Below are 19,350 nucleotides of genomic sequence, written 5' to 3'. Positions count from 1 at the left end.
CTTCTGGCTGCTTTATAATCACCTTCTTTCAGAAATTAATAGTCAGTTAAGCACCATAGCAACAAGCAACACTGATGTAACTGCTGAACAGCGACTAGCAGATAGATCACTGTGATGTCAGTGCTCATTAGTGTTGTTCTTTTGACCTTGCTGGAAAGTAAAATGATTATTTGATTTCAAATTTAGAAATTTTCAGAGCGTCTAATATAGCTTGATGAATTAAGGCTAAATTTAATTTTCTTCAATCTACTTTTAGAAGAAAAATGCATTCTCATTCAAATAAAACTATGGACAATATGTTTTTAGCTACTTAGTGCCAAAAATATCTGTCTAGGTAGGAAAGGCAGGAGTCTTCTTATTCAAATGGATACCCTAAGCCCCTTCAATGTACAAAGTTTATCTCTTGAGATTTATCAGTGGCCTTCCTTGGATTTTGGACTACCCTTTGAATTTTCTCTTTTGATAGGATAGATTTTTGCCTAATGAATTGAAGCATTTGTGTTCTGGTCTATCTGTCCATATTGTCATTTCACAATGCCTCTTTGTAAAGGTTATGAAAGTCCACATTGGATAATGTAGGCATCATCATATTTGTGACTTCATGAAATGATCAGGAAGAGCTTTGCTAACCTAATGAGGAAGCTCTTATCTGGGCTTTGTTGTATTCAAATTGTCTTGTGAACCTGTTCCTGGGCCCCAGGGTGGTTGATGATGTTTCAGTTTTTGCTGTTTTTATTTGTTTCTATTATTTCTCTCTCTCTCTCTCTCTCTCTCTCTCTCTCTCTCTCTCTCTCTCTCTCTCTCTGTCTCTGTCTCTCTCTCTCTCTCTCTCTCTGTCTCTCTGTCTCTCTCTCTCCCACCCCCCCCAAACAGTAGACCACAAAATGAACCACCAATTTGTTTTGAGTTATTTACTTTATTTTATTCAGGGACTTGAGTAACTGGGCTTTTGTCATGTTATGTAGATGTGTAGATGCAACCATAGCCATAGACTATTGTGAATAGGATTGATATATTCACATATGACCTTTATCAATAGCACTTTTAATTCAGTAGGCCCACACTGAGCCTACTGTATTTCAGGAACAGGTAGCTTGATCTAGTGGTTAGAGATTCTGAACATATCATCTGACCCCTCCTGGCTATGTGACCCTGGCAAACCATAGTCTTCCAGTTCCCTAAGAAACTCTTAAGACAGGGATTCTTGACCTTTTTTGACTCATGGAATACTTTGGCATTTGAATGAAGCCTATAGACCCTTCTGAAATTTTTAAATGCATAAAATGAAATATATTTTAAAAGGATATTAATAATATTGAAATGCAGTTATCAAAAAAAATACACACCAGGTTCATGATTCCAGGTTAAGAACTCCTGTGCTAAGACTAGAAGTTGCTAAAGAATTATTAATTCACTGAAGGAGGGAATTTCTTCACTAGAAATTCATAGATTCAAGCAACAACAAAATATGTGTTAAGTACTATTCCTACATAGCCAATGGAAATATACCAGAAAAATGACATATTCACAATGAACAAAGATTCTTGAAATCTTTGGTGATAATTGTGTACCAATTATAACTAGGCAAAGTTGAAAGTTATTGCGACTTATAATGCCAACAATCTAGGCAAATTTTGGGAGGAGGAAAAGAACTTTAAGTTTGGCATTTTGATCTGACAAACATTTACTGTACAAGGCACTTTCTAAACCTGGGAAGACCAAGACCCAGTGAAAACCAGCCCTATCCTCAAGGAAAGTCTGTTTTCTTTGGAGCATAGCATGTTCACTCATATAGGTAAACAACATTGAATAGAATAAGGACTCTAATAATGACAGTGTTAATGACTGCATTCAGTTACCTAATCATTTCTTGGAGGATACATTAACTAATTAAGTTGGTGTTTGTTACACAGGTTTAGTACTTGATTGTGCAGCCAGTTCATGCCCTTTGGCATCTCATGCCATTCTGTATGTAGTTCACTTAAAACCATTTTCTTTTTAGAAGAGCAATCCTAGAGCATTTTAGGAAAAATCATTCCTGAATATCTTCCTAAAAGAACCCAAAAGGGAAGCATTTCTTTTAAATGCAAAAGGAAAAAAGACCTAGAAAACTTAGTCTAGAATAGTTCATATTTCAACACTTGAGTAAATCCTGAGCAACAACGGGTTTTGCCTTCCATCAAAGGTCAAAAGACTGGAGGCTTCTGTCAGACCTTGAGAAGAAGTGGATTTCAGATCCAAGAAACTTCTCAGCAAATCCACCGCTCTAGATTTGAAATCTGGGAATCATTATCAGTAAGTGTAGATACAACTAAAAGTGCTTATGAAAGGTATGGGAACAACTAGTTGTGTTTCCAGAAGTTGCCAGGCAAATTCAGAAAACCAGATGAAGCCATTTTTCAAATTTAGACTTAAAGGCCTGAATAGTCATAAATAAAAGTGATCATGCTTGCTAGTGATATAACAATTTTCTTCTAAGGAAATCAGAGCACTTTATAAAAATGTGTCTCCTTGACAGCATTTCTGTGACGTGGTTGGCATGTATTATTATTATCCCCACTTTACAGAACGGGAAAGTATGCATACAGATGTTGAGTAACTTCCCCAAGGTCATGCAGAGTATCAGGAGGAGTCTACTTGACCCTGTCTACAAATCCATCTGTACCATTGTATAGCAGAAGTCTTTGTTTTGTGATTTAAGGCAACACTGTCAATAAAATTTTATTAGGCTTTTTCTTTTTATCTTTTTCTTTTTTCTTGGCTCTTTTTTTTTAGCAACTTGTGTTATTAAAAGTCTAATCCAATTTGCAAAATTCATCACCTTTTAGGAAATCCAGAATGACACTGGAAGTTAATGACATGCTGTCAAAACCATGTAAGAATATAATAAAAGAGAAGAGTAACCTTAAAATTATTTGGGTTCTTCTCATGCTTCACATTTTATGTTTTTGATAATTTTTTGGATTTGGACTTTTTAGTTAAACTTTAAAAAACTTTTAAAATGCAATCAGTATATTCTGTTAAATGATGCCAGTCTGCTAAATTCTCTCTCTCAGTGTTTTTGTCAATAAACTTAAAGGAAGTTCTTCAGCTTACCTATGTATTCTAACATTTTTGAGCAAGGCAAATATTTGCCTTTTTATTAAATAGGCGTTTTAGCCATTTAAAATATAGAATTCTTTTGAAAAAAGTATTTATGGAAATTAAATAGTTTAAAAGTACAATGCTAAAACTATTCTATTCAGACTGATTACTTTGTAGCCAATGAAATCATTATTATCCTAGAATGAATAAAAATGCTTAACTAGTTTTAGAAAATATGAAAATGGAGACCCAAAGGAAGAGTCAAGACACAAAATTAGTTCATTTTAGATGATGTCAAAAATGTGCTACTACAGTTTTTTTTTTTATTTTGAGAAATGATTAATAAGCTGATCAGTTCAACGAAACAGCTGATTTGAGTGATTTGTTTTTTCCTACTGAAATGTTTAGTTTTTTGACTGAATTGCCCTGATCAGTTGATTATTTTGTCACTGTGTATATTGAATTCAGTTGGTAGTTTGGTTTTTCCATCAGGTTCTGTTGTTCGATCATATAAGGCATTTTGCTAAAATTTGTTTTTTATAACCTCAGGGGGACTGATTCCTGGGCTCCTTGGAAGGATGCCAGCATCTCACTGGTAGTTGAAGTTATAGGCAAGGCATACCATGAGAAAGATAATAGTAGCACTTGTGTGTGTGTGTGTGTGTGTGTGTGTGTGTGTGTGTGTGTGTGTGTGTGCTTTAGATATCTCTGTCCTTGGCATCCTAACAGTTAAACTTCAGTATTTAAATGTTTGCATTTTAAGTTAGCTGTTGTTAAACATTGTTAACCATAATGCTAAACTCAGTTACTCTGTAAACAAGAGCTGTCTCTCTTGAATGTTAGTTGCAAAAAAATGAATTAAAATATTGGTTTTCAGAGAAATATGCTCAATAGTGTTTTCAAGCAGAAGTCATTTGTTGAAATGTACATGAAGGCATATTTGGTAGTAAAGATAAATATTTGCAGCAATTATAAAGTAGCCATATTTTACACAGTGAACAATCAGCAATACCAGACCATATGACAAAGAGGGTTTTCATGGTAAAAGGAAAAATGCTGGATATTTTCACTCTTCTCCCATCAGTCAAAGTCACATGTATAAGCTTGCCCTTTCCTGGACACCCTCAGAAAGGATACTTGATCTGAGATCCTGTACTTATAGGTTCTCTGGTAATCAAAAATCTATGAAAAATACAATTTCTTATACCAGAAAATCCTTGTTTTCCTCTGTGGACAATTCAGTATCCATAGCCTCCCAACAATTTGGAAATAGGTTTACTTGTGGCAAATACACTTGTAAAGTAGTCATTTTTGCCTTCAACATAAGATTTTCAAAGATGATATTTGTTACAAGGAAGAACAATTAATGCATTTGCAAATTATCCTTCCCTTTACACTTCAGAAAAATCTTAGATCTCTAGCAAAAGTATTTTCACAAATTAAAAGTGTTGCCTTAAGCTTGACTTTCTACTTGTTAAATCTAATAACCATGTCATGAATGAATATACCTATAACAGTATGTAATCAAGGAAGAAACTCATAGGTAAAGAACAATGCAAAATAGCTTTTAGAACTGATATGCAAACAGAAGGATTACTTGAGTTTGTGAACTGTGCTTCCTTGACTGTGAATATGAATTTTCTTTTGACTTATTTCAGTCCACTAAATAACAAGAAATAGTTTCAATTCATTTCCCTGTTAAAATGATTTTTTAAAATTAAAATAAAAAATGTTTTTCTTTTTGCATTTGAGGCACTATATCTAGCTAGATATCACTCAGAAAAATAATGTTGAAATAAGAAAAGAGAAGTAACTCCTCTTAATTTAGATTTCATAATTATGGAATTCTTTTTGTTGTGTAAATTAAGATAGTTACAGAAAAATTATTTTCCTAAGCAGCCTAAAATCATTCTTAGCTTAATGTTAGTGAATTTTTTATTCTGTACATTGATGGTTTCACATTGTTTTGGTGCTGAAAGACTTTCTTCATACTACATACAGATTTTAAAGGGGAACTCTGGGTTTAATTGCTGGCCCAGTCTCAAATGTCATTGCTTGAGAGTGGTTGTTGGGTTGTCTGTTCACATTATCCACAATTTGGGCTTATTACATGCAATTTAGTTTTCTGTAATGAGTAGTAGTTGATCTTGAAACTTACAGGCAAATATTGTATGACTTTGCACAAGATTCTTTCCCTAGTCTGAATAGAATATGAGGAAACTTATTCTGCAGTAGGAATAACTAAATTGAAGGTATCTGATGCTGCCATATGGGAATTGATTTAAATCTAGCTTTTATCAATTATCCTATCTAGATTTGCCACTGAGGATATGATCTCCTTTTATTCATAGTATTTAATATTTATCTACATGTGAAATTATAGAAAAATAATTTTCTACAATTTTCTATAATTTAAGTTGAAAGAATCCCATATAGTATTCTAAAATTTGTTCTAAAATTCTCAAAAACTTCTCAGTTTCTCCAAAAACTTAGCTCCTCTTGCCATGCTACCCAACTGAGCCACCATACTTCTCATCCTCCATTAGCAGTGCATACATTTTTCCTCAAGTAGTAGTAATGATTTTGTATTAGTCCATCTAGATACTCTCTCTTGGTCCTCTTCCCTGTGATCAATAGCTTGCAGTTATGAGACAACTGTGGGGTGAAGACTCAGTCTGTGGCCTTAGACTACAGCAGAGTAAACTGGCCCATCTGGGGATAGGACACACAGACTCATTCATGCTCTCATTAGCACCATGCCCTAACTTACTAAGCTGACTGTTCAGAGAGCACCTATGATCCGAAACATTCAGTCATCAAAGCCCTTTGCTCCCTACATCTGCCCTCCCTTTCCTGGCCACCCTCTGAGCTTAGTTAATGGGACTCTGAACCAAGGCCAGGCCCTTTTTCATGCATGCTGAGCTTTGCAGAACAAACACAGAAAGCTCACCTGGGCAGTAGTACTGGGAAACTAAGCTTGGCATAGTTCCAAAGTAACTCTAGTCACCGGAACCTGGGTTCTTTCTGCATACATGCCACTTAGCAGCAAGCCATCACATAACTGGCAGTGTAGAGCTGGGTATGTGCAAGGCTTCCATCTTGGGTTGGAAATATATGTCATCAAGATAAAAATAATGAGTATTTCTATAAATTCTAAATATTGGGCAAAGGGTCAGGGGAACGGTTAATAATGAGACTAATTCCTCATGTAATATTTTACAGATAGTGATTTGAAGGTGCATTTTGTTTATTCTTCAACTTGTAAGGATATTTATGGTCTTTGGAAATAGGTGAAGCACATTGACTTCATTTTATCTGACCATTTTAGTAATAACTTGGATGAAAGAACAAGTGGAAAACCAAACAAAAAACAGAATTACACAAATTTAGAAAGAATATCTAAAATGCTGGATGATGGCATTAGGTTTCCAAAGTTTTCTGACAGATTGAAACAAGGAATTGAGTATATGAAGACGGTGTTTAATTGGAATAAATGTAAAACCCTATTTTTAGGTTCAAAAATTCAGCCAAATAGGTACAAGACAAGAGATATGTTGAATGAGAATATAATGCATAAAAAAGAACTTGATGGTTTTTCATGGACTGCTGTCTTGATATGAGTCAGCAATATAATGTGGAAGTTTAAATTCCTAATATAAGTTTAGGCTGTTTTAGCTAATATGCTAAAGTACAGAGAATAGTCATGATCCTAATGTATTCAGTACTCATATTATACTGTAATTATGCAAATCCTGGAAGACCATTTATCAAGAATTTTATAGACAGAATTGAGTTCTAGGTATAGTTGTAGACTCTTAAGATCTCAAAGATCCCTTTATTATAATATATTATAGACCAGTGATGGTGAACCTTTTAGAGACCAAGTGTCCACACTGCAGCCCTCATGCCACATATGAGCTTCCTGCCTTACCCCAGCCTGGGGAGGCAGGAAGTGCTCCCATTGGGTTGCTGGACTGAGGGGTGGGTGATGAGAGGAATGTCCTCACACACATGTGGAGAGGGAAAGAGGAGCAGCCCCCTCTGACACCCATGCCATAGGTTTGCCAACACAGATATAGGCTATATCTTTCATCAGATAACCCTTACCTGAATCAAGAATTCCTTCTAGGAAATCCCCAAGTAGTCTTTCAGCCTCTTCTGGAAGATTTCCCAAGATTGGTAACTTGCTCTCATATGAACTAAATCAACTCCATGTGTTATCAGTTTTGATTATTAGGAAGTTTTTTCTTTAAATTTTATAGAGTTTCTTCCTATTGATCCCATTTTTTTCCAGAAGCCAAATGGAATGACTGTTCATAACACCCTTTTAAATACCCAATAGCCTTTCTTACCCATGAGAATTCATCATCCACTCAAGCAAAAATGATTATCTTTTCTAAGTCTTTTCCATTCTCAATATCCTGGGTGACTTCAAGTGATTATGATTTTAAACCTCACTATCCTTGGGACCTTTTTATTTATGTGACTTACAGCTTTTCTTTATATAATATGGCATACAGAACTCTAAATGATCCAAATGTGGCTTTACTCAAGCAGAGAACAATGGAGTTAGCATCCCTGCCCTTCTTTCCCTCATCCTGGCTATTATCAAATGCTTTCTAAAGCAAGCATTTTAGGATTGCTCTTATACTTTTGACCCATGTTCAAATTCCAATTGATATTTTAATTTTTTTAAATCCCTTTTCTTTTTATCTCTTTACTTATATATCTTTATGTATGTGTATGCACATATACACATGCATCTGTATATCCATTTATATACCTCTAGACACATCAGGATGTATAATTTTAGTTATTGTTTTCTCTTTTTGAAGAGTGGGGATGGGTATGCTCAGATACATTGACACCGTCTTGCCTCTATCTACACTGTCTTACCAGCTTTCTCTCATTCAGCCCATTGCAAAGTATGTTATTTGTGAAATGTTGAACTCTGTGGTGGTTAGGCTTGTGTCTCTGGAACTGAGTAAGGCTATTTGGACCATATGGGAATTGTACTTGTGACTTTCGAATCATTAGCACCATTCTGTACTCAGGTGGCTTTGTAAAACAGCCTTAATAAATGTCAAGGACTGACTTTTAGAGTTTTTCATATAACTCTGGTATTTTGTTCTTAATCATGCTATAAGAATGTGGCTTGGTGGTTAGTCTATGATTCTAGACTGAAAAAAGGATTAGTTTGATCCTTTGCCACACTGCTGTTCTCAGCTCTTAGACAACACTAATATATGTAGTCTTTGAAGGCTTCACCATCTGCACAGGTTAACTAAGAAAATCAAAGACTCTTCACCTTATCAAAAATTCTGAAACACAATTGATCCTTTTCAAGATTAGTAGGCTTGTCCCAAATATATAAGTACTTAAAAAAGTATAGTTAAATTAAACAAAGAGAATACATCTTTACTTAGATATGGAACACAGTTAAGGAAGCATTAGATAAGGAAAGCCATCTCTTGAATTTCTTTTAAGAAGACTGTTTTGTGATTTCAGCATATAACATACATACCACCATTTCCACTTGTTCAGTAGTATTAAAATTAAGTTGATACATTGAAAAAAAGTCCTTTGGCACTTAGTGCCTGAATTTCCCATTGCAACATGATATAACATATTGCATTAACATTAATAACAAAATTTCAGATGTGCCATCTAAAAGGCATTAAATTGCAAAGTATTTCTCCTCTCTCATCTGAATTTTCACTTGGGATTTCCCCACTTTTCCAACTTGGTTTTCAGTATCTGTGATAAGAATTCTGTGCCCTTTTAACAGAGGACTATTTCTAATTTTATATTTGCATTTTTTATTCTAGGAGCACAAGCATAATTCCATAATTATTCCCAATGCAAACCATTGATTTCACTGGTATATAATTCGGTCACTTTGCTTTGATTGGTTTTGATCAGGAGTGTGTGTGTGTGTGTGTGTGTGTGTGTGTGTGTGTGTGTGTGTGTGTGTTTGTTTTAATTTGGATATATTTAGAGCTTTGAGGTTATAAGAATGAACTTCCTTAGTTTCCTATTTCTGAGATTTTCAGTGGTAGATGCTTTAAAAGATGCTGTTCCAGAACTTGAAATCACAATCAATATATGTTTAAGGCATTCTTATGCATTCTTTGGAAGATTGGAAAAAATAATACCTACGTCATGGCCCTTGACCATAAGGACAGTACAATTTAGCTATCTACTTGAAAGTATATTTATTTTCCATAGAGCTGGCATTTTAAACCTTGTCCTAGCTAAATCTTATCCAAAATCTAACCCACCAATCAAGACACAGTAGAGAAAAAATCTGGCTATTCCATGTCTTTCTTTTCTTCCCATCTATCTTCTCATTTTATGGTCAGTTAGCAAAATTAAAGTGAAACATGATAACTAATGGTATTGCAGTTAATAATTAGATGCAGAAAACGTTGAAAATTAAATCAGACTGCATTGCACATATATCATATTCCTATTTGGACTGCATTTCCTCAGTGGGCCAGAATGCCCCTGCCTCTTTGAAGTTCATTGTAAAAAATTTTGAAGTGTACAGATGCTGTTTAGGTATGAAAAATGATGAAGACGCTCTAGTCTTCAGGCTTTCCACCTGCTGCAGCACCTCATCAGGAGCATAGGGCACTCCTTAGATTCCTTACCTCCTTTTTTCTGGGCTACCTCTGTGGTTTGATGGTACTCAGTTCCACCCGACTCAGTTCAATTCAGTGAACATTTCTTAATATCCTGTTGTCTCTGTGTTAGACACAGAGAACAAAATTGAAAGAGTTCCTGGATTTCCAGAACTTAGATTCTACTAGGGGGATCAACATGTTAAAAATAACTTTAAATTAGATACAACATAAATGCAAATACAGAAGTGGGATCTAGAAAGACTTTTTGTAAGCAGTGGCACTTTAGTCAAGTCTTAAAAGAAGTTATTGGTTCCAAGAGGCAGAAGTATGGAAGGACAGCCTTTTAGGCATGGAGGATAGCTTATAAGAATTCCTGGAGCCTGGAGATATTGTGTGTGGCAAAGAGCAAGCAGAACAGCGTGGCAGGAACCTAGAGTGGGGCAAGGGAGAGTAATGAGCAATTTGCCTAGAAAGGTAGTCTGAAGACATTTTTGAAATGCTTTTGATATCATACAGAGATATTTGTATTTCTGTGGAGCCACTGAATTTTCATGAGCGAGCACTGACATGGTTAGACCTGTACTTTAGGGAGATGGGTTTGGCAGCTGGATCCGGGAGAGAATAAGTAGCTTTCCTTTACCCAAACCTTCTTCTTCTTTCTCTACCTTCTGAACAAGAACAGAAGGCTGGAGAAGAGTTCACAACACTGGACCCCTAGGGCATCAAAAACAGGATAGACCAGGAAGTATTTCTGATCATGCGTAGCCATACACATGCACAATTTAGAGGAAATGTAGGTCACAGATATATGGAGAATCTCTGGTTCTATATGAATACTGGATATGCTGGCTTTTTTTTTTTATAATCTTGCTTATCTTACTCTAATCGATCACCAAGTGGAAGAGTTTGAAAAATGGAATGATGTATTTATTCTCCCTTTTCTCACCATTTTCAGTCATTGAGCTCCAAATGTTCCCTCTGCTCTACAGGTACAAGTTGAACAGAATGGAGAAAGATGATCTCATGTAGCCATTCCAGCCTTCTAAATTGTCTATTCAACTTTTACCCCTCTAATAATTCTGTTGGAAAATCAAATGATCTTGCATTTAATTTCAATGTTTCTATCTCCGTGGATTTTAGAGAATGAAAATTTAAAATCTAAAATGAATTCTTTTTCTACCTGTGAAATGCTATTAGCTAATTGTACCTTATCAATGAGGAAAACTAAAAATAAAACATTTGGTGACTTTTCCAAGGTCTAACAGTGAATATCATATGGAACTGAGAACAGATCTATGCATCCTGATGCCAGCTCTGATCTCATCCCCTGAACTCAAGATATGCCTTAGTTGTAAGATTCTGAATTGAGCCCTCTGGAGTGATGAAATGTATGCTGATACTGGAGGAGGATAGATAGTTAATCTTTAAATTATCTTCTCCTCCCCAACTACCTCACAAAAGAAGGCCATAGATAAGAAGTAGTATCACCTCAAACTCTTGACCCCTGAGACTGATTTTTTTTAGTGTAGTTGAAGGTTAAAATCAGATCCTTAACTATACTCCACCTTAGATTTTAGTGCTCCAATTATTAAAGGCCAAGCAGTAAGAATTCAGGCACTTCTGAGTTTAGATTGAAAGGTCTGGGAGCTCATAAGCTTTTTAGAATCTAAACCATGTGATGGAAATAGTGTCAGGAAGGGCTTTCCTAGGCTGTTCATGAGATTCATTGGCTTTAATGTTATCTTATTATAGAACTCATACATAGAAACTACATTAACAGAGCATTAGGACTGTGACCCAAGACATCCATAGGAAGGAAAAAGATGTTTTTCTTTTTTTCTTTTTTTTTCTTGAAGTGGTGACAAAGGCACCCATCTGTTCACCGTACACAAGGAATGATACAAGGTCTTCCCATCCTCCACAAATAAGGTGTAGGTCGACTTAAGAAAAATATGAAATGCAGAAAGAAATCCATTTCCCACATCACAAACCTAATTTGAAGTTAGAAAGAAACTAACCAGCACTGTGGTATTGGATGAAACTGATTTCATTTAAGAGTGCTATAGAGTTCCAAAATAAGTCTTGAAGTGTAGCAAGAAAGCTTTGGAGTCAGAAGAACTTAGGATCAAATCCTGCTTCCTACACGTACTGGATGTGTGACTCCCAGAATATCACAATACCTCTCAGCCACCCCCAAGCAGCCCTCTAAAATAGTGTTTCTTTTTCTTTTCTTTTTTTTAATTCTTGCCATGGCCCCCCTTTTTGGTATGGTGAAGGAAACCTCTGAACCCTCTCTCAGAATGTTTTAAAGACATGTGATAGGATTGCAAAGATATTATTTATATTGAAATATAGTTATTTCATTTTTTCTGAAAGTTCACAGGCTAACATTTTAAGAATCACTGCTCCAAAATTGTAGTTACCTAACTGCCTTGGTATTGTGGATTTCTTCATTGGGAGTTCTCAAACTCAGATGGAAACATGGATTACTACCACACCATACATAAAGATGCTTACAGAAAACTGCATATTATATCTTTCTTTTTTATTAATATATCAACAAATTCAAATCACACAGAAACTTCATCTTCATCTGGTTTTGAACACTTAATAGTGTCATAGACTGCACACACACCTCTACTGAATACCAGTAAAATTGCATCACTGGACTTTCTACCATGTGATATTGGGCAAATCTCTTCATTTCTCTCAACATAAGTTTCTCCATCTGTTGAATGAGGATGTTACTTGCAAACCTCTGTGGTTCCTTTAACTCTAGGTCCAAGAAAATCCTATGCTCCAGTGAGGAAAAGTGTTCCCAAGAAGTTCTTTAAAATAATGAGAATCAGACTTACAATTTTTCCATCAGCCTAGTCCTCTCTTGTCTCCCAGGTCCTACATAATTTCCTTAGACACTGTAGAGTAATTTCCATTACTTTACAGAGAAGTGGAGGATTAGGGAGGTTACTTGACTCAAGAGGTGACTCGACCCAATGCCACATAGCTCAGAGAAAGAAAATGAACAGAGATCTGAATCCAGGGCTTCTGATGCCAAATTCAAATGAAGTATGTTATCTCCCAGATTTATCCAGCAGTTAATGGGCCCCAAATTTGGTCTACCTAACAGAGAATTTTACTTTGGGGTTCTCAGGGGGAATAGGCTAACTTGAAAGTAATACTCTCTTTTCCCATCTTTGCCAAGTCTTCTTACACCATTCTGTGGTGGAGATCACTCATGTAGCATTATGGTTAGGAGAGAAATGATTTTCCACTATGCCCATCTTCCTTCCCTAACATAATATAGCCTCTTATTATTATTCAAGGAGACTCATGCTCAAGATCCCTTCATTAGCTTGTGTGTCAAGAATTTTTCTTTTGAGATGAAATTGTTAAGACTTCATTGCCTGGATACATAGTTATACACCTTTGTGCCTTGAGAAACAGAAGAATATGGTGGAAGAGGAAAAATGTAATTGAATGGCACAAGAAAAGAGTTTGTTTAAAGAAAAGAACCCTAAAACCTGGCACTCCTCCTGGCAAATCAGTTTTCTAATCTGTAAAATGATGGAGTTAGACTTTGTGGCCTCTCTGGTCCCATCCAGCTATAATCCATCTGGTAATGTATTAGGAAAGAATCCATTAATTACCATGTATAATCCATTAGACAATCTCTAACCTGGAAAAACAGTCCCTATAGCAAGCAGATAAACCGAGTCACTACCTATCTATTTGGCATCTCTTCCTCTACTCAGTTGTTCTGGTTTGAGTAGTTGACCAGAGTACATTTTGTAACCCAATAAGTTCCTTTACTTCCACATATTTGCTAATTTTCAAATTTATAAATTTATCCATTTGCAATGTGTCTTCCCATCCTTTGTACAAATTAAGTAGATTTAACTGTAAACTGAAAATGTCCAAAGTTATTAAATTATTAAAAATTAATGAATAATTAGATGATAGGAAACTCTGCTATAGTGATGCTTGAGGGACCACCCAAGACAGAAAGAACAGGTGAAATGGAAGGGGAAAAAACCCACATCTCAAGAATTAGGGAAATAGGAATATACTATTTCCTCTTTGTGATATGTTATGTAAAAACTAAAGTGATATATTGCTAGGCATTATACAGAAATTGTATGTGCATGAGTATATATGGAAGAAACTTTGTTAATAAGTAGAATTCCTGTAAAAACATTTTACCAAGATGTCCAATAATTTATAAATTCAACCTTTAAACAAACTAACAAATGAACTGCTCTAAGTTAACAGCTACTCACATTCTGCAAATGTTTCAGGATTTATAGACCTTTTGGTTTCATTGTAAATGCCAGTTGATGCTCTGTGATCCTATAATTCTATTTGGAAAGGCCAGCAAAAGGCATATCTGTGTATGATAGGATGGAAGGTAGAAGGATGAGAAGAACCTGGGGATCCAGTCTATTTATCATCACATTGGTTATTTCAGAAAAGCATAGCCCAAAAAGAGACTAGCGAAAGGAGGAACTTTGCGAGTTTGTTTTTTTTAATCAGTTACTATTTTCCAGTGGCAACAAACACTTATGAAATGATGATTGGTGGCGGTGCTGGTGATTACGCTGATAGCTAACATTTATATAGCACTTACTGGGGCCAGGTACTGTGCTAAGCATTTTACAATTATTATCTCATTTGATACTCACAACAACCCTAGGAGGTGGGTGCTATTAACTGTTTTACAGATGAGGAAACTGAGGCAAACAGTTTAAATAATTTACCTGTTGTCATATTGCTAGTAAGTATCTGAGACTGTATTTGAATTATTTTCAAATAAGATCATAGCCTCTTATTTTTAAGTAGACAGCACCCCAGATTATGACTGTATTTGCTTAACATAAGCTAGTAGGGTAAAATTGGGTATGATAGTAATGTAAGGGGAATTAGGGTTTTAAAGAATTTATTCAGTAATAATAACTATTTACATCTTCTTCTATATTGTTAGACATGAAGAAAACTCACCAGATAATTTTTCTAGCGATGGATTGGGGAAAGAATTCACTGAATACTTGGCCATTTCTGATAGATATATGATGAGAACCGCTTTCCACTCCATTTTATGGAATCGTTTTAGACCACAGAATTTGCTGAATCTTAAGTTAGTCTATTATGATTATTTCCTTCCAGCTCCTGCTCCTGCTCACCCCCTAAAACCCCAATAATTTTAAAATTTTAGCTCCTTTTTTGGAAAAGTAGGATTTCTTGGTTGTATGTATTAAGGTGGGGAGTCAGTTGTTTTCTTTTCCAGAATTCCTTTCTTTAGCATAATGTGTTGGGTGGTCTTATGTTCCCTTGGATATGAGAACAGAACTCCCAGTCTGGAAGACAGGGAAGAGACTTGTTTTTTGTTTTACTTATCTGGGTTTGACCCCAGATGTCAATCTTCAACCTTTTATTTCCTAGCAACTTGGTAACTAGTTAAAAGGTGATTTGCACTGACAACTTCCACTCAATCCAACAGACATCCTTAAGTTCTTCTTTAAGTCTGGTTTTTACTTCTTTCTTGTAGTTTATTTGCTTGTTCAGTTTTTACAATAATGGTTTATGCAATAGCAAGAAGACATTATAGGTTCATTAATTCAGCATTGATTTTAGTTCACTATTAAAATTACTAAAGTATAAATTATTAAATTCTTGCCTATGACATTAAAATACACTGGGGTTGATTCTTGTTGGTAGTAAATGCTAGACTTTTAACATTCTAGGGTTCAATGAACAGTTACATTTTGACAGTCATCTAGAGGTGGGTCGGTGGAAATTTTCACTGTTTTGTAGAATAAAACAGATCATCTCACTTCTCTTCTTCTTTGCATACTTCCCTCTCTAAAATCAAAGACACTCTCCTCCCTTTAACTCTTATATGCTGGGGTTTCCCAAGTGCTTATCTCTTGTTAGATTGCTGTAGTAGCCCACAAACTCACCTCTCTTCCTTTGGTTTCTTTCCTCCAATCCATTCTGCAAGCTTTGTCTTCATCTTTCTAAGAATCTCCTTCATCCCTCTCAGAACCCCTCAGTGGGCCTTTATTCTCTGCAGAATAAATTATAAACTCTCCCATAGAGCCTGCCATGATCTGAGTTCAACTCATCATTTCAACATTGCTTTATTCTATTCTTCAGTTCAAACATTGGCACAAAGTCTAGAAGGTTTTAGTCACTGCCCTACCCAGTCACAATTCTACTGGAGACCCACCCAAATGTAAATTTCCTCAGAAACACTTTCTGGACTGCTCTAGTTCATAGTGATCTTTTCTTCCTCTGACAGCCTCCATACCTTTATAAATTCCATAACTCCTTTGCCATTTAACTAAAATAAAATATAAGCCTATGCATAATTTTAGAGGAAAGATAACTTTGTGGGGAAAATGAATAACTTGGAGTCAGTACAATTGAGAGTTCAGAGGCTTAACAGGTGTATGTCCAAAATAAATCACCAAACCTGCCTTAGCCTCAGTTTCTCTGTTAGGTAGCTGGATAATGCTGTGGACACAGTGTGCTATCCTTTGGGTTTGGAAAACCTGAATTTGAATCTAGCCTTGTATACTCACTATTGGGATGGGAAAGTCACAATCTCTGAGCCTCAGTTTTCTTATCCATAAAATGGGGACAATCTTATCTTCCTCCCAGGATTTTTGCTCTATTCAAATGAGATAAAACTTATAAGCACACTGCAAGCCATAAATCCCTATATTCTTGTTGGAAAATGAATCTATGTTATAGAAATGTGAGATGCTGCTGCTGTTGCTAAGAGCAAGAATGGTTCTGGTCCACCCAGACCTCTTCCATCTGAAACACTTTTTGCATTATTGCCTTTATGTACATTCTGAACACCCTTACCTATTGCCTTAGAATCAATACTGGGTATTGGTTCTAAGGAAGAAGAGTGGTAAGGGCTAGGCAATGGGGGTTATGTGACTTGCCCAGGGTCACACAGCTAGGAAGTGTCTAAATCCAGATTTTAACCCAGGACCTCCTGTCTCTGGACCGGACTCTCAATCCACTGAGCCACCCTCTTTCTTTTTTTTTTGTCCTCAGACTTAATTTTATTTTTTCTTTTCCCTTGTCATTTAATATTTTATTCAATTTTAATTAAGTGCTCTTTGCACTGAATCTACGTTTTATTTGAACATGTTAAGCATAAACTACATTGCCAAAGAGCTCCTAGGTGTATAAATGAAAAGGTTCTGACCCAGTTAATATCCTCAACCTGAGAAGGAACAAAATGCCATAGTTATGCAGGGACTTAAGGTATCAAACTATACCTGGAGTTTTAATTTTTCTGAACTTTGCTACCATGCTACAGAAAGCTATTTTTCTTTGTTTACATCTGGTTTATTCTTTGATTTAATTGATTAACTTAATACCAAGTCCAGGTAAGCTTCACCCATATAAAAATGAGGAAACTGAGTCCAGGAAAAAGAAGGCTTTCTTTTTACCCCCAAAGGACACATAGTGGCACTCAAGCCTAGAGTTTAGGTCTTTTTGTTCTCATTCAGCACTCTGCATAGTATGCTATTAGGTTAGGTCACCCAGCAAAAAATCTTTCCTGGGCCAGGAAAAGATGAATAGTTAGATGTTGTTGTTGATGTTGATGATGTTGATGTTAAAGATGATGTATAGTGATGATGTTGTGGATGTTGTTGATGTTTTGATGATGATGTTTTTGTTGATGATGTCAATGGCAATGATGTTGATGACGTTGAGGATGATTTTGATGATGATGATGATCTTATTGTTGATGATGTTGATATTGATGTTGATGATGATGATGTTGATGCTATTCGTGTTTTTGCAATATTCTTATGGTTCTGCTCACTCCAGTTTGTATCTGTTCTCATTAGTCTTTTGAGGCCTTTCTGAAAGCATGCTACTCATCATTTCTCATATCATAATAGTATTCCATCACAATCATATACTACAACCTGTTTAGTTATTCCCTAATTGAGGGCATTCCCTTGATTTCCTTTGTTTGCCACCCTAAAAAGTGGCGCTATAAGTATTTTTGTACAAGTAGGTCATTTTCCATTTTCTTTGATCTCTCTAGGCATGCACAGTTGTATTGCCCTTTGGGCAAAGTTCTAAATTGTTCTTCAGAATGGTTGGATAAGTTCATAGCTCCACCAACAGTGTATCAGTAGCCTTATTTTTTCATATCCCCTTCAGCATTTTTATAACACACTTTTTAAATTTAGTTTGAATTATTAACACTTTCTTCATTACTTTCTTGTCTAGGCAGTCAGTAAAATAATAAAAAATTAAATGATTTGTGAACTATTTTGAGCTGGCTCTTATCCACCTCTGCCTATAAGGATTGTTTCCTCTTATGAGAATATAAGCTCTCTGAGTGCAGGTTCTAGATTTTCTATTGCATTAGTACTCACATTGTAAGAAGTTAATTTAAAATAAATATTCCTTTATATGAGATGATGTTTGCAAAGTGCTTTGGAGACTTTTAAGCAGTATGTAACTGTAAACTGTTAATTTCCTCAAGTATATTGTAAGTTCCTTGTGAGCAGAAAGAATCTTTCCGACTTCTTGTAGCCCATATTGCTAGCTGTGAAACATAGTGCTAAAGTGATGTGATGCTTCATAAATGCTATATTTGATAACTGATTGATTAATCAGTTGATGAAACCAGATATTTCCAAAGTGGAAACCTTAGGTTTTATCTTATCCCCATACTGCCTAGCATAGTGTCAATAATATATTGGCATTAAGGGAAAGACATTGCTTTGTGCACAACATAAAGGATTTAGATAAGGTCATTTCTAAGGAGGAAGATATGTGGCACTTTGGATAGATAGCCCAGCTTGGAGTCAAGAAGAGTTCAACTTGGGCCTCTGACTCTTATTAGCTGTGTGATCCTAAGCAAGTCATTTAATCTGTTTGCCTTCACTAGAGAAGGAAATGGCAAATGTCTTTGCCACAGAAAAATCCATAGATAGTATGGTCCATCGGGAGCACAGAGAGCCCAACAGTACTGAACACTAAAAAAAAAAAAAGTCCCATTAGTTCTTAATTTTCTAGAATTTTGTTATCTCTTGCTACTCTTGAATATGTCGATCACATTAGAAAGCATAGTTTTGGATTTAAACATGCCATGAGAGCACATTTATAATTTTAATCTCCACAAACTTTCCCCACTTACTTGCATTCCTTTTTTATTTTAATATGAGCATGTTAATTTGGTTTGTCTATAAGAAAGCAGTAAGCAAATACTTGAAGTAAAAATGCCATGCCACCCCAGAGCTAAGTATATGCAGTAGGGATTGTTTTATAGGTCACTAATAATCTTGTTATTGTGCAATGCAATGCCCTTATCTCCCTAAGTATTCTTTTGGGCAGCATTTAACACTGTTGACCATCTCCTTCTGAACACTAGCTCTTCCTTGGCCTTTTACAATCCTGCCCTGGAGTGATTCTCTCCCTAGTTGCCCAGCCATCCTTTGGCTGACCCTAGCTCCTGGCCAGTACCTTCTTCCCTTCTTTCTATACTCTGTTATTCAAATAGCTCTTGGGAATGCAACTAGTATCTCATTCCAGAACCGCATGTATAGTCTTCATCTCTCTCCAGAGGCTCAATCCCATAATCCCATTGGACACCACCATC

The 19,350-nt window shown here is 35.8% G+C and overlaps 1 protein-coding gene across 15 annotated transcripts in view; it reads left to right on the top strand.

Moving 5' to 3' along the window:
• The window catches only part of FOXP1 (forkhead box P1), a 661,259-nt gene that overhangs the window by 304,480 nt on the left and 337,429 nt on the right, over positions 1-19,350 (top strand). The window lies entirely within an intron of this gene.

The sequence above is a fragment of the Monodelphis domestica genome, chromosome 7, assembly GCF_027887165.1.
Source record: "Monodelphis domestica isolate mMonDom1 chromosome 7, mMonDom1.pri, whole genome shotgun sequence".
In the NCBI taxonomy this organism is placed as follows: domain Eukaryota; kingdom Metazoa; phylum Chordata; class Mammalia; order Didelphimorphia; family Didelphidae; genus Monodelphis; species Monodelphis domestica.
This window is presented reverse-complemented; position numbering and strand designations above follow the sequence as displayed.